Below are 17,257 nucleotides of genomic sequence, written 5' to 3' on the forward strand. Positions count from 1 at the left end.
TCAACAGAATATTTAAGAAATAAAGATGCAATGTGCTGCTTGACAAGTAGACTGAGCAGAAAGTTACCTAGCTTGTCTTACATATGGAAGCACTCATTTCTCTTACAGCATTTTCTATTAGACTTGCTTGGTAAGAAAACCATTTTAAAGTTACCCAGTGGTGAATTTTGACTTTCTCCCTTTCTCTTTTCAGAAATTAGAGCTGTAAATTGAGCTGTGCAGAAGATAGTAAAGTATGCCCTCTGCAACTTAGCAGGTCACAGAAATTCACATCTCAGGCTCACACACCACACAGTAATTGCACCACCATGGCCCTAGGCAGTTTCCAACTGCTCAAAGCAAGACTCAAGCTGAGCGGCTGATTCTGTACATCAGCAGGAATGACAAGGTTGCGTCCACAAGGCTGCTACAGATGACTTATAGAGATAGATTAAAAAAATAAATATTTATGACTTGGCTCAGGAAAAGGTGTTAACTGTCCATTTATATTTAAAAGGCATAAATATCAAGGAGGCAGAGGAATTGTTGCAGGGGTTTACAGAGCATAACTGAAAATAATGGGATGAAGCGGTGCCAAAGGGAAGTGCAGGTCTGACCCTGATTTTCATATACAGGCAAGACTCCCACTTAGACCCAGATCTCACTGCTAGAGTACTCTGTATCTGAGTTAATGAAGATTTCCTGAAATATTCACTGAAATCTGCACTCACTGACAAAGAGCATCAACAATGCATTTCACTGAGATCATTTGTGCTCTGAGGGCATTTTCAAAGGGCTGACTCTTCTCTTCTTGTATTGTCCCAGTCTGTGCTGGGTGTACTTTGAAATATGGAAACATGCAATGGAGACGCTCTCTCTCCTACAGATGCCTGACCAGAAACCCAGGGAAATGAAAGACCTCGTTCCATGCAGTACATATTGACACACATCCCTACAGTGTGGGGGGAAATCTCAGTGTGTTGTTTGATCTTTTTCAATACAGATTAGTGAATAACACAGGGACCTGAGAACAGTAATGCCTAGTCTCTATGAACATCAAATAAAAAGTGTGCAAACATGGTCAGCAACCATATTTTACACATATTCTACAAAGGAACTGTAGTTGGGTGGACACCTGCAAGAAGGCAGCAGAAAAGCAAAGGGATGTTGGCCCCCAGGACCACTGAGGTACCCAGATCTCAGGCTCACTCCATCCCACAAAGGGGAACTGTGTAACGTTACCCAATTTCCTAGAATTTGTCCTCAACAAAGAAATGGTTGCTCTAAAAAACAAACAGCAGCATTTATTTAATTGAAAACAGACAACAGAATCAGAAAGGTTTTTAAGGACAAAGGTGAGGAAAGTAAAATCAACCAAATTTAATTTTCTCATCTCCAAAACCAAATTCAACAGGCTTTAGAGATCTGGCAAACTTCCAAGTGTTGTGTAACCCAACAATGATCAACTCAACACAGGAGAACGAATCACTGGGATTCTCCAGCTTCACTTTTATGCCACACAGTTTTTCTTGGTGATACATTTACCTTCACACTCCCCCATTACCTCATGGACTGATTAATTCTTAACGAACTCAAAAGAAAATTCCACTTTCTCCTCCCAAAGCATTAGTTGGCCTCAAATCTTGAGATGTGCTAATAACTTTCTGGCAGGCCAAGTGCCATTCCCTGGTCTTGACTAAATTATTAATGAGCTGTAAACTCAGAGTGAAAATACGCTTTTGAATTTGGTGAGGCAAAGTTTAGTACTTCCATACACTGTGCTTATATTTAAGAGACTTATCAACTAATAAACTTTCCTGAAGCATGCAAATAAATGCATGAGGCTTACTGACACTTCTCAACTCACATCAAACACAACAAAAACCAATCGCTTTGGGGCAACCATCTCCAAGAGATAGAGACAGATATCCAGAAGATCTAGAAAAACTATACAGAAGTAGGAAATCATGTTTTGTCATGATGATTGCATCACAGCAGCAATTTGTTCACCTGCTAAACTGTTTATGGCTCTAACAAACAAGGAGAGATGAAATATCACAGACCTATACAGAGAAAAATTATGAAGATTTGCACACTGCGGTAACATAGGGAGATGGTTGCAGCAAGAAAAAAGTTACTGATGAGATACTTGAACGCACAAAAGCAATACACTCCAGCCATGGAATGGAACAGATGCCCTTCTGCTTAAGAAGAGAAAAAATTTAAATTGATTGAATTGTGGCGTTGAAGTCAGCTGGGAGCAAGCTGAAAGCAGGAAAAAGAAGCTGATGTTTTACATGCATGAGTCTATCTGGAATTGAAGAATTTACCTGTCTTCTGAGACTTCACAGACAGGCTGCCTTACAGCCACACTTCCCAGCCACAAGACACAACACTTTGCTTGGTGTAGAGTATTTGTCTTTTCACTGTCAAACGTTTTCCCAATAGCAAAATATTGCATTTATAGAGAGCAAAGCGTTGGTGATCCAGACACTCATAACAGCTTGAGTGGCATGAGTGAATGTGTAGCTATGCTCAGTGTTTTCCATTTTTACAGGAAATAACATTATGACTGGACTAGAAAGCAGATGGGCAGTAATCTGATAGTTTTCAAACATCACAGATACATCTGTTGGTTGTACAGATGTTGCCCTTGCTTTAGTGTACACGAGACAGTGGCACAGAAAACATTCTCTTACATAAGCTATCTTCCACCTTTTTTGCTAGTGATAATGCCAGACAACAAAGATGAAGAGATGCCGAAAGAGATCTGAAGTACAGGAACCCTCTTGAAGACAAAGCCGAGCTAGCAGGATTAGCAAATCTAACAAAATCAGAGACTACCTGGTTTTGTATTACTGAGGGGAATTTATGTTCTCCATCAGAAAGGCAGGCACTATCACAAGATATATAGCAGGGTTTGCATTCATATTACATCTTAAGATCATGAGAGAAAGTTGCACTAGGAACACAAGGTACCAGTTTCATTCTCCTCAGAAGACCAGAAGTGATGCTGTGAACTAAATATATGTTATCCCAATATAGGGAGCCTTTTTGTCCTCAGAAAGTTTGGTGTAACCCTAGTCCCCTTGTGACTAGGACTAAAGTTCTGTAAAACCTAAACTATGCTCAAGAATGCCACAGATATTTGCAACTTTACATTGCCACAAATACTAGAAAAAGTGCTTCAGAACAAACCAGATTTGTCTCTGGGTTTGGCAAGAGCTGCGCTGTGCCTATGTTCATGATGTGGCACTTAATATACACCTGTGCACTAATAAGACATTATTTTAAAAGCCTGTATACTCCTCAATATATAAGTGACTACTGAGCATTCAACTTCCACCTCAGGGAAGAAAATGTTTGAAGAACACATGGTGAAATGGGGTTCAAATATAAAGCTTCAATTTTTACATAAATTACTTAACAGAAATCTTAAAATATGCTCTGTCTTTCAGACACTTCTTGTTGCCAGAACCATGTTGCAGGCTTCAGAAATAGGTGGGTTACCCAGACACCCTGATGATGTACCACTTTCCATCTTCAGTACAAGCATAATCAGTACAGAGAAACAAGAAACTCAGGGAGAATTTTTTCGTCAGGATTTTTTTCTGACGCAAGGGAGATGTTGTTATGGGAAAAGAAACACTGAGAAATAATGTAAAACAGTGAAAGACAAAAACAAATCTCCAGAAAACAATCAAAAAAAGACCTGTTTTTCTTCTCCACAGTCTGTTTCACAATAAATTTAAGCCACTTAACTCCAAAGCACTAAGCATCTCTACTTCAGGTTGTAAGTCACTTGGTTCCAGATAGCAGTTTTGTTTCAGGGGAGGTAAGCTTCTTTCTCAGTTACTGAGTTGCAGCAGAAAACCAAAAGCAGCCTGAGGTTTCCTCTGAGTTTTTAGTAAAAAGTTGGTTACTTTATATTTCAACTTAAGGTTACAGGCTAAAACATTTCCATCGCTGCATTACTGCTCACGCAATGCCCATGCGAGTGGTATCAGTACAATTTTTCACTGAGAAAGGCCTCAGGGAGTTGACTGGCATTTCAAGGACCAGAATAGCTGAGCCGGCTTAGAGGAGATTTAAAGCATTCTGTTCCTCAGCATCTTGCATCATATCGGTGCTTTCAAGACCATGCCTGACAAATATATAAATCTATAGTAGGAAAAGCTTGAAATTCTGACTCTATGGCTAAAACTGAGCAAACAGTTCTATCAATTAAATGGAGAAGTTGCATTTCATTTCATTCAAAATCAGAGCAATCTTTATACATGAACATGAGCACAATCAGTTCCCTAGCCCATGGATACTTGCAGAACTATAGCAAAAGAAAAAGCGTAGTAAACAGAACTATGGTTTAACTACCATTGCTGCTTTATCTGGGCTAATGAGTACCATTTGGGTTCCAGAACTGCAAGGTTTAAAGAAAAATAAGTACATTTTAATCTTACAACCTTTATTTTCTTCCCATCCCAACCATATTAGCAATTTCTTTTGCAAAAGTGCCCAGCAAGCTCAATTAACCATTAAAAATACCTTTTGGGTCACATCACACTCAGTGAAATCTCTTGCATTGTGCTGTGCCTAATCAAGTAGGCAAGACTGAAATTGAAGGTACCCCCTGCACTCTGCAAGGCTCCTCTACTAATCCCAGGACCCCAAACAAATACATTTAAGGATATGCTTAAAAACGTATTTTTAAACGTGTTACAGCTCTGCATTCCATTCCCCCCAAAACAGCGCAAAGACCCTGAACAAGCAGAATTCTCTTTATAAATAAAAATAGCCCAGACTTTATAAATACTGATTTGATATTAAACATAAGAAATAAACTTACTCATTTTTCATACTAAAATTGCAAATATCTCAAAAGGAGGAATCCTCTCCACCCCTTCTCTCTGCTGAATTTCCTTGTTGCCTTTCCACTGGTGGTATCCCAATAACCTGCCTGATCAGAAGTCTAATCACAAGCCTCTCCTTCCTACATTTTCCAAGAGCAATAGGTTCTGACTTGTTCCTCTTCTCTACTAAAACAATGACAAGGAGGATTTCAACATCAGCATAAACGTATAAATCACAAACTAGAGGCTCTCTCAATAGATTTCAGAGTGCAATACAGCAATCAATCCTCACAGCACAGCCCACCAGGTGAGCTGGAATAGATGCTTCTCATAACAATTCTCCTTCATATGAAGGACTCCCACATATACATACTTCCCAAGGCTCCTTGTTTCGCAGTCTACCAAGGTCTAAATTGACAGTGCAGCTTTCTATAGACGCCACACAAACTGAAGATAACTGCCAGTCCCAGTCTTCTGGGTTTTAGGATTCATTTTGTTTTAAGGCAGAGTATCTTTCTTCATATATTATCATTAGCCTGAGGGCAACAAATGAATATTACTTGTTATGGGAGGCTTACAGAAGAGGTGTATTTTTAAAAATGAAATTCTAAAGCCTGATGAAATCTGCCATAGTGCTGACTTCTGAGATATGCTGGGGTAAACAATGGCTATATATGGACAGCATTTTCAAAAGCATTAATTTTTAACTTATCTCCTAAACCCCTCAGCATCCTTTTTGCAGCCAGTGTAAGGACCATATGACCTGAATATTAATTTTTACTTCAGTGGATCTGCAGAAGGTTATTTTTTGTATATTACTTTAAAATGGAGCTTCTTTCCAAAATGCTGCTTATAACTTATGACTGCATCAGATGTTTATTTTTAAGGCTTTATTTTTTTATTTGTCAGTATTCATATTCACGTATAATAACTTTTTATCTACTTACGTCTAAAAACCATTGAAAGAGGCATTTGTAAATTTCAAACAGAAATGCTGAAATACAAGCCTGGTTTTTATTGCAATGAGACATGACGGATGGCATTTTCACATCCAACCCCTCTTCCATTAATTGTTCCAGAGTTCCTTAAAATATGAGAAATACTATACAGCCTTGTTACGCTACAGTATATTTATTCCATTGATAATGTGCAATGTGCCTGGTTCAAAGTGATGCTTATTGCTCTTGGAGGCGATGAATAAATTGTTTAAGGAGTGTGGAGAATGCTCATTGTGCAGAACTCCCCAAGCCAAGGTTGATGAGGGCGTCTAAGGAACGTGGAGGTGGAATACAGCTGGGTACCTAAGGGATGAGCTCAGTATGTCGTGTATGAAAAGGCACAGAAGTATCACGTCATGACAGAGTCAATAGTACACACATGCATTAGAGGCTGATCAACTGCTACAGAGGAAAAGAGCCTCCTCACCCAGGTTTTGGAAGCGAAATTGATTTCAAAAGCCAAAAATGCAAAGTTAAGACTCAAAAGGCTTCGAAAGCATAACCCTTCTGTGGTGAATCAGTTATTCTATACCAAGTGCAGGATGCAAGCTAAGGTATAAAACTGATAGCCAGAAGGTGTTCAAAAGTGAATGCGAATGCATATTGAGGATGTTATGTTTAGTATGTCCAAAGAGACAGGTGAGCATGACCAAAAGCACTTTAATCTTTCAGAAGAAAAAAATACAGCATCTACTACAAAACTATAGGTCATTCAGAGAGAGAAATACAGCATATGTGAATCTAGTAACACATTTTGCTACCACCTCAAATCTCAGCTTCACTTCAGAAGCGAGGCACTCACTAGCATGGGAAAACACTCCCTTGTTATTTCATCCTCAAAATGGTAGCGGTGATACAGCTGTAAAGAACATATGGACCCTTTTCTCAGTTGATAAAAAACATCCTAACATCAGTCAACAGAAGTGGAAAGGAAAGGAAAAAAGCCAAGCATAAGAAGTTTCTTAGCATTCATATAAAATTTTGCTGGCTGATCTGAATAGTAATTGAAATGAGATAACCAAACACAAAAAATCTAGAGTGGTGCAGAACTAATCAATGAATTTGAGGACAGTGAGTACCTTTTTACAGTGTCCAGCTGAAATATGAAAAAAGTCCGTATTTGGAAAGCAAACAATTTTAAGCTTCACAAATGACTGCAGGAGAACGTGCCTTGTGTACCATTTTTGGTGTATTGATCATCAATATCTGTCCTGCAATTAGCATTACAATAGCACTGATCTGAACAGATACCGCAGCATGGGCGTACAGAAATATTGCAAAAAGATTTTTGGTACTGGTACTGGTACATGAATAACAATCAGAGATTAGGACGACAGAATCCTTCATAGTATGCACTTCTAAAAAAGCCACAGTTTGATTCACACAGATAACACTTCAAAAGAAAGCCAACACCAGAATTTGACAAGAGGTGAATTTAATTGTTCCTGGAGATAAGGGAAGAAGAAAAGAGAGGAAGGAAAAATTAAAAGGAAATAATTTTCAACTCTGACACAATAAACACGACACCATCTCAATGGATTCTGCTCATTCCAATGCAAGGAAGCTTGCAAGGTTAAGAGGTTTCTTACTGCTAGCGGGAGTTGTCACAGAGCAAGGGCTAGGTAGGAAGCAAAGCATGCCAGTCCAGTAGCAGTATCTTACTGACTTATAGCAAGATCCTATTGCCAGGTGATTAATAAAAGAGAATCAGTTCTGAACGATCCACAAAGTAAGCTTTTCAGCATGTGACCTGTTAACTTGGCCCTATTCAAGAGGAGGCACTGAAATTTTTAGATCTGGGAATTGATCATAACTAGAGAACCCATGTAAATGATCAATGAAAAAATATTATAAAAAGCTGTATTACCCTTTAGAATATCAGTAACATGAATATTTCATATTATCTCCAACCACTCTTGGTTTAAGGATGAACTGGAGAAACAGGAGCCTGTATAATAATTCTCAATAACACATATTTGTTCTGTGGCATTCACATCTGACATAAACAGAAAGATCATATTGTGTCTGCATAGCCATATCAATCTGCAATTATGTTATCCATTCCATTTTCATTTTAATTTAAAGTATTAGAGCTCAAAAATAAAGACAACACTCTGACCTTGTTAACAGGCTGGGACAGCTTGAAGAAGGCTTACTTTGTTCACTTACATTCCCAAACTGCACAGTTCAAACAGACCAATCCAGACTTACCTGCAAGAAAACAGAATACAAATTTTGGGTTACAGCTTCAAACTTAACAAAAATCTGTCACTGAGAAGGGAAAATAAATAAGGGACCCCGAAAAATTTCACAGTACTTAAAGTTAAAATAACTTTTTGCAGTATAATGAATTGTTTGACTGTACTTTTTCTCTAGCCCTTAAATAACTAAGATAGCCTTTTTCATCCCAATACTTTAATTACAAAAGGTTGCATTGCCAAATGGCAAAACATAGTATCTGTTGACTTTCTTCTTATTACAAAGTACTGGTTTGTCTGTTTATATAGTCTTGCCTCCCACCCCCAGCTTTCCCTTCCCCTGCTGCTTCACGACGCAACAGAGTATTGCAGCGTTGCTTAAAACTACGTGACCGAGTGCAAGGATAAGCAGACTAGGAAAGATGGGGTTTGTACACTTTTAATTGAGCTTTTAAGTAGAAGAAAGGTAATAAGCCACCAGCCACATGGTGAACTTCTGTTCCTACAATGGAAGCGAGTGCTTGGAGTCCAAACTATCGAGTGGAGTCAGCTGAGCTTTTATAGCAATATCCTTACATCAGTCTCCCAGCAGTTTTCTTTACAGAAGGAGATTTGGGTAAAAAATGTTTGAGACAAACATTTTTTCCACTTGCCAAAGCACAGTAAATTCATTAATGGTGGTTTAATAAGCATCATGAGAAGGGCGTCTCCCACGATGGGTGGCAGGCTGCAATTTCCAACTCAAAGTGCTCCACACAGTACATCCCACCCCGCGTTTCATAGATTTCCAACACCACTGGCTGCCTAACGCATTGATGACCTAGACACCAAACCACAGTGTGCACCCCTTTATAAATCCCGAGGATGATAACAACACAAACGGCCATCCTGTGCACAAGGTCTCCACACACACCATCACACTACAGCCCCAGGTGCTGCAGTAAGCATTCTCTAGCGCAAGCAACACAGCAGCCACTGTGCAGCTCCCACCCAGCAGCACTGGGGTTGCATCCACCACTGCATGTCTCTGAAGAGACTGCAGTCTCTGTAGCTTTTCACAGTACAACCCGACTAAGGAGATGTTTTGCTATCCCCAGTGTCCGTGTATTTTGACAGCTCTTCAGGGAATATCAGCCTATTTTTCAGAGACTGGAAGATGGAGACTTTCCTGCTATGTTTCTACCAGTACACAGGACCTGACTATCCAGAGCGTGTGTCCCCCCATGGCAGATGGGCACGCCTGGTCACCCTTCTCCTCCTCCTCCCCAGGAGGCAAGTCCTGCAGGGAGGCATAAACTGATAAGAAATTTACTAACAAAGGCAAGTCTGCAGAAGCCCATGATACCTGACATTACTTTGTCCATCCTCCATTGAAAATATTGTTTTATATTATTCTCTTGCGCACCTCCAGGGTATTTTTCCTTCATTAAATTCTGCAGAAATTGTAAGATTCAGCATGCCACTGATAGCATGCCAACAACTACGTGGACTGGCTGCTGACATTATACAGGAGAGTGTCTGTTGGTGATTTTGCTTATAATATATATAAAAAAAATATTATCTGCCATTTTCTGAAAAGGAGAATGTAAACATTATAACCTGAAGAAGAATTTAATGGCCTAATAAGCTTGTTCCCAAGTTCCTGCTGTGTATCTTCTCACCATTACTTTCACAGCATGTGTGGGGGGCCATATTCTGGTTGGCAGTTGCTGTGCAATTCACATTTCTGTTATGTTTCTGTCTTACATTAACATAGAAAGCAACATCTGTGCAAGAATTCACAAAACAAAGGGTTTCTTGGAAAGTGGGGCAAAAACATAAGCACATGCTAATCACTCCAGCAAAGGAGCTCAGGGAGGATGTTGTGGTTGAAAGGGCTCTTTGAGAAACATGGAGAAGCAAACAGAAAAGGATGTTTTGTACCTCTCTCCTAGAGATACAAGAAATAAAAAAAAAAAGAGAAAAAAAAAAGATGAAATAATATCAGGCTAAGCTTTCTGTCCCCATTTGGTGATAACTCATTGTTTCCCCCATTACAAGAGCTGAAATCTTTATCTAAACACAGGAGATATGCACATATGTACACATAATAGACTGAAAAATAACTAACTTGATTCACTGCTATAAAGAACCTGGTACTAGGAGGCTCTGCCAATGTTGCTTAGACAAATATTGAGTGATAACCACAGCATAGTAGGAGGATAGGAGATAGGATACTTTTTTGACCAGATGGACATTCAATTCTGAATATTATGGAAAAGGACATCTGCATCAGCTGATATGAAAAATGAAATATATGTAGAGATTGCTCAGAAAGCACTGGAAATGCTTCCCTAATGTGATACAAAACTTTCTTGCTATTTAGGATATGGCCTCAGTTAAAGAGATACAGAAGGACTTCAGATTAAAACACATGGATTTCTACGTTATCAGCCAATAAAAATATACTTATATGCTATCAGAAGCATCTGAAATAATCGGTCTCTCAGAGCTGCCAAATCCAGGTTACTCAAACGCAAATGCTACGCACCACAACGCAGTAACTCCACGTCCTCGAGGTCTCAGCACGTGCAGTAACACGACGGCAGCTGGAAGGGAAACGTCTCCTTCACTGGCCAGCACCGAGCTCCCCCGGGCGTGAGGAAGCACTGTCCGTTGGCTGGGCTAGCAGAGACTTGCCACACGCTCCTGATGAGACTTCGGGTACGTCTAACTTGCGAAAACTACCACCGCGTCAGTGCTCCGTCCACGATGAAGACAGCACCGCCCTGTCTCAAGAGGTATTCTGAGGTGGCCAGCTCAGTGATGAATGAAGGGTAAACGCAAAGAAATGTATCTTATTCTTTTGCCCTCTCCAGCCATCAATCGAGTTTAATTTATCTACTTTAAGATGTTACCACTACGCTGCTGATCCAGGCACTACCTTCAGGAGGCTAGTGGAGAACGCCGGTCGGCCTGCGGGCTCTCGCCAGGCCGACCCCCTGCTGGCAGAGCTGTGCTGACACACGGACAGACAGACACCGGACATCCCAACCTCCGGGGCTGCGTTCAGTCCCTGCTGCAGGACCCGACCGAGTAAGGAACCGGGAAGGAAAGGAAAATCCAATCTAAAACTAAACAGGATCTTATCCCCACCTGGCGGCACTGATACAGGAATGAACAGCGAAGAGCCAGCCGCCCGCCTTAGCTCGGCAACGCCGCTTTCCCCAACGTGCCTTTCGTCCCGCTCTACGGGCAACCCGCTACTCGCATTTGTCAGACACCGGCGGTTAGCGGCGGGTACAACGCCACCCTGGGCGGCTTCCCGGCGTCCAAACGTCACGAAGGACGCAGCCACCTTCCAGTCCGAAAGGCGCCGTGGCCGCCTTCCCCGCTGGCCCCGCACCTCCCCGCACGGGTCGCCGCTCCCAGCCGCCTTCTCCGCCCGCGGCCCCGAGCGCCGGCTGGGCGAGCGCAGGGTCCTGCTGCCCTCTGCCGTCACCGCGCCACACTGCCGGGCCGCCCGCCCAGCCACGCCAGGATGCGCGCTGCGGGAGGAGACGGAAGAACGGGATAACTACAGAGGCTTGTCCCTGCGAGGAATCCCCCTCCTTCCCCGGCGAATGAATGACTCCAGTTTGTGCCACGCCAATTTGCGCTCCCAGTTTCAAAGGGACTGCTCGGGCAATCCTACAATAACCTTATGGGACTGACGTGCGGAAAACAGACTCCACAATCGGTGAGATTGTAAAGTCGGTATGTTCGTTCAGCGCTGGGCGGCACGGGGGGTAGTCCCACCAAAGTCGTGCGCGCCCGACTCGGCAGTTCACCTCAAGTTTATACAGCCAGGTGTTACATATTCACAATACGCCTATACATATGCAGGACTGACCTATCCCCGCTTCATATTAAAATTAGCTCCGAGAGGTCATTTCCATAGTCTCCTCTCAACTGCACCTGCGCAGGGCCTCTTTATGGTGGTTGTCTGGTGGTCGCAGAGATGAAGATAGATGACTCCGTCACCGCTAGTAACGTCTTTCCTTGTGCAGGCTCAGTGATTTCTTGGTATTCACCCAAGCCACAAGACCAGTCTTAGCTGGCTCTTAGGGCCTGCTCCTGCTTCTTATCAAGGACTGTCTCTACCTCAGCTAATTTCAACAATGTAAGCACTAAACATCATCTTTCACCCCCCCTTATTATGTCTACTGAGATTCTTTTGACTCCCCTTGTCTGAGGATCGTACAAATAAACAAACTTTGATGCTTGTATGCGCAATCCTTGAAAAATCTCATCTTCCTTCCTACAGAAATTCGCATTTGTGGCCCGATCCTCAGTACACACACCCCAGCAAATATGCCTCAGCAGATGACGGCAAACTGAAAAACATGAGCTGGGTTTATAGTGCACTCACTGGTCTGCACCTCCTGGAGCAGGCTGCTCGCCCAGCCCAACCCAGGGTGACTCTAGCTCTCAGCACCCCAAGGCGTGCGCTGAGCGGGTGCTCTGCCCCTGCGCAGGGCTGGGCAGCGGCAGGCTCAGCACAGCCGGCAACAGACAGAAGTCAGAAAGAGGAATGTGGAAGCCAGAGGCAAGGAAGCAGCAGGTAGGAGCAGGCAGGACCTCTTTCTTTTTGTTGTTTTGGTTTATTTTATTTATTTCCCCAATCCCCAGCCAATGCAACGCCAGATAATGGCAGGAAACAGCTAAGAGGCAGAGAGCTCAGCCCCAGTGTAGCTCTGGGTGCCACCAAACAGGAGCAGCCAAGACTGGCTGGCCTGCGGCCCAGGGAGATGCCGGCTCCAGCCAAGAGCATCCTTTAAGGCTTATTTCATACCACAACCTTGCCAGGCTCAAAGTCAAAGCATTTATAACTTTCATTCAAATGAAGTCAATGTATGTTAAAACATGCAAATATAGTCAAACATTCCGTCTTATTTGCTTTACTGAATTTCTGCCCTTAAAAGTAACTGCTGACAATGGCGTGCTGAGAGGTGATAAGAACGTCACGGTGCCTGTCCCAGCACCTGTCCCAGCCACAGGACACCTCCTGGACCATGCTTGTCCCTGCCAGTAACAGGATGTAAGTCAGAGACTCTTCCAGTGAGTACGGAAGGGTAACGGTCACAGAGAAGGGCAGACTAGGGTAAAAGATAAGAGGGGTATAATGGAGAGTGCAACGAAATGTGAGAAGTGTTGGCTTGATGTGGATGTTTACTAGATTAGGCTGCAAGCAGATGAAAGGATAGCTCTTGAAAATGAGGATGTAGGAAGAAGATAAAGATGTGAAGTCCAGACTGAAAAGAGAGAAATATACCGAGAGGCCGTTTGTGCCAGCAGCTGGCAGCATCCACAAGGTCCCTTTATGGCTTTTGCTCCTTGTCCTCTTTTGTCTAGCATGGCACGGGAACTTCCAAGTCAGGACTACTAAAAATATTCATTGGTCCCTTACTAAGGGGTATCCTAAAGAGCATTTTTCTCTCCTTTTGGGAGAGCAGAAGACTATGTGAGGTAAGGACAAGACAAGGTGCTTAAACACTACAGTTACCTGCAGACCAGTTGTTGGAGAAGAAACAGACCTTTTAACCTGAAGTCAAAGGATAGTGGTGCATTGCCTTCTGCCTAAAACCAGCCACAGCAGATGTCTTGATCTTACCTTCTTACGTAACGTAAAGCATATACTTAGAGTCAGCAGGGACTCTCTGATAACTGCCCAAAATTATAGGCCCTACATTGCTTAATATTGCCTCTCTGGAAAATTGCACCCTTAACACTCAAGCCTTCTTTCTGTTTTTATACCCAGTTTAGGAAAGTAACTCAAAACCAAAGAACTTAGTCAGATACAAACTTCTCTCCTGGGCAGTGGAGGCCTATCTTTAAGGGACTGGTGCCCATGTAATGGGCTCATTCTGGCAGTAGCACTTGGATATATACGCACTGGGTTTCACAGTTTTTAGGAGGAAAGCAAGAAAAGCAAAAACTCCTCATTATTAGAAAGTCTGCTTTATAGACTGCTAAGAAATCTTCTTCCAGGTACAAACAAAGCATTTGGAGAGGGGCTCAGTTTTTTCACTACATGATCCACTTTCTGGTGCTTTCTTAACAGCTTCTCTCTATGACTACATTGACAATCCCATGAAAGAAATCACAACCCTGAAGCTAAAGCAGCTTGCATTCTCAGGGTTGTTTTATGAAAAAACCTATAATAATACGGACACCTTTCAGAGTAAATTACCAAACATTTTGCCAGTGGCATAGGCAGGCACCAGACCTCCAGACCACAGAAACAATAAATAGTTAATCTGCAGCCAATACATTAAATACTTGGCCAGTGTTTTGTATTTCCACTTTGAATTTCTTTGCATTTCCAAACAAAACTTGTTATCCTGTGACAATTTCCTTTTGCTCTTATGCCTCCTAAGGATATAAAACCATTACCTTAGATACGGCAATGTGATATTTTAGTACCTCGTACTTGTATATGCAAACCCTGCTTGGCCATTGTCACAAAGATCAAAGGCCTTTTACCAGCTGCTCCAGCATACGAAAAAGGAAGCAGATACCAGCCAGAGTGTCCACTTCAGGGAGCCTTGGGCCACACTAGAGACACAGGAATCTACAGTCGAACTCTCACAGGTCCCCCATGAAGTCCTCTTTGATGGCAGTCAACTGCACAGTCAAGTTAATGATCCAGAGCCCCCAGATATCCTCTGCCCGTCTGTTGCAAGCTCAGAATAAGGCAGCAAGGATCACCCCAGCAAAGCTCAGCTTTTCTGCAAGCACAGCAAAGCATCTTCTTCCTTGCCTGACTCCTTTGGAATTAACTACTCACAACTTACAGGAAATGAGGGAAATTTTCTCATTTATGTCTGACCTCTAACACAGCCAATGAACTAAACATCTTTAGCTTTGGGGGCACTCTGGGGAGCAGGAATGGAGAAAAAACAACCTCGAGTCCAGGAACTACCCAGTTTAAAGGGCATAGACTGTGTGATGGACACACAGTTCATCTTAGCATTACTGATAGCCCACTGCACCAAAGACAAATTGTCATAGTGCAAATACTACAGGATAGGTTATATTCCACATGGTTAACCCCATTTAGAAAAGCATTCAGGCATATGGGTATTCCCATCTCTATTCAGAGTGCTCAAGGATATACTTAGCTTTCTAGCTGATGAGATCTGAGCACATGCCTAATTAATGATTTGAAAAAGGTCTGGAGATGCTGCAGTGATGGATAACACAGAAAACCCTAAGTGAAAGCAAGATCTTCTGAAAAGTGAGTGGCTACATTGAACGAGCTACATCCCTTGTAACTGCTAGGTCAGAACATTTTGCAGACTACCCATCCGTAAATTAACACATTTCAAGCAAAGCCATGCAGCTCCTAGCTTTATGGTATTTAAGGCTGTCCTTAATATTGCTTTTATTCAACTAACTCAACACACAAACCAAGCCTTTTCATTATCAGCCAGTAATTTACAACCAGTAGAGACCTAAGCGATCGGAGACATTTCCCTGGAAACACTATCTTTTCACCCTTTCCTTACTCCAGGGAAACTCCTCCTCCTTGGACTGAACCAGTGGATAGGGGCGAAGGAGGAGGGACTATAGCAAAGGCAATTCCCTACAAGCCTAGTGAAATCCATATAGCTGAACTGTGCCTGCAACACCATTTTTGTATCAACATCAAACATTACAGTATGAAACACTTCATAAAAGCATGAAGGTGCATCTGGGCAACCCTAGAGATGGAGTCCCTCAGGTCTTTGACTGTACCAAAGAATAGACGAGCCAAGGCCAAAGCTGTAACAACTAGCTTTTCTTTTACTCTAGTCCTTCTCTCACAATATATATGGCAATAATTGCTTTTACAGAACACCCAAACAATATGACTTTCTGTTACAGATGTGAGAAAAAGACTTAAAGGTACATTTTGTCTAATCATTCCCAGACATTATTTTTGCCAATATGCAACTGTGGAGACTCCAGTCACAAAGACAAGAAATAAAAATGAGTTACCTGATGACTTTTATGTTGTTTTTTTTTAAATATTTTTGATCAGGAACATTAAAAAAGAAAAATAAGAAAATAAACCCCCACAACTTTTTCCCTTACCCAGATAGCAAATGCAGCCTCATCTACGGTGATATTTGTGCTTCTGAGAGACCAGGAAATCCTCCTTTGAGAACGTTGCTCCCTTGGTTTTGTATGATGGTTAAAAAAGGCTTAATAAGCAGCCTGAGATTTCTTACCACAATTTTTAAATTTCCTGTGTTATCACAGGCAGTTAGTATAGCAGCTGATAATCTTAACAGACTGAGAGAAACATTTTCATAAAGAGACTTACAGGAACTAACCTATCTCCAGTGAATTCATTTCCATTTTGAGTTTCCTACAATCTCAAAGGCCATCCCCATTTCACACTCTTGGGCAGCTCAGATGATGTGAAGTGTTCTGTCATAATGGCATCAAAGTGAGAAAAAGTATTAAATCTCCTCTTGAGTATGTAGTATGTAGTTTAAAGTTCAGGAGTTTGCAGTAAGTGTAAAGTTTCTGGATTTTTAATTCCCCCCCCCCCTTTTTTTTTAGTTACTATGCAGTACCTAAATCATGCCCCAATTTTAAGCAGTTTGTACAGCCTCATTTCAGTAAGATTACTTTACAACACGCTATAGATACAATTCAAGGGACCAAAGACTGAGGCCATCCCAGTGCTCCTCACTCGCAACCAGTGTAAGGCATCTGGTGTCCCTCTTGCCTCCGAATCCTGCAGCATCCTCACCCACACTGCCATTCTGATGACACACGGACACACTGCCCAGCAAAATCACTGCTTTGCCTCAAGTTGAATATAATTATGCCAGTGGGTGGAAGCTTAGCACAGGCTTCTTGACCTAAAAGGCAACTGCAGTCCTGTAGATGGCTAGATGCAATTAGTAAAAACAACTGGATGTGGAGAAATGTGGAAAACAACTTTCTACTTCACAAAATGAAGTAATAGCTCTCAACGACTAACCCTAGCAATTGCTGCAGGAAGGAAATGAGAAAAAAAATCAACTAGTGCCAGGCAGATAGAGACAACAGAGGCAGCTGGCTAACTGAATTAGCAAAACAGCTGGTCCTGAGCACTTTCATTCAAACTTCTGTGTACAAATTAGAAGGCAAAAGATTCTCATTCTCTCTGCTATATTAGGAAATACAGCTCACAAGAATGAAGCATGGTTTTCAAAGTCACAAAGCACACAATAAAAGG

General features: G+C 42.0%; 1 protein-coding gene across 4 annotated transcripts in view; it reads right to left on the bottom strand.

Annotated features, from left to right (window-relative positions):
• Positions 1–17,257, bottom strand: part of KCNIP1 (potassium voltage-gated channel interacting protein 1) — a 463,655-nt gene that overhangs the window by 149,939 nt on the left and 296,459 nt on the right. Inside the window, exon 3 of one of the 4 annotated variants that reach the window (XM_069773042.1) lies at positions 7,944–8,035. The exons of the other annotated variants lie outside the window; for them this stretch is intronic. The gene's annotated coding sequence lies outside the window, so the exon portion shown is untranslated. The remainder of the gene's footprint in view (positions 1–7,943; positions 8,036–17,257) is intronic. 4 annotated transcript variants of the gene reach the window in all.

Source organism: Haliaeetus albicilla, chromosome 27, assembly GCF_947461875.1.
Source record: "Haliaeetus albicilla chromosome 27, bHalAlb1.1, whole genome shotgun sequence".
In the NCBI taxonomy this organism is placed as follows: Eukaryota; Metazoa; Chordata; class Aves; order Accipitriformes; family Accipitridae; genus Haliaeetus; species Haliaeetus albicilla.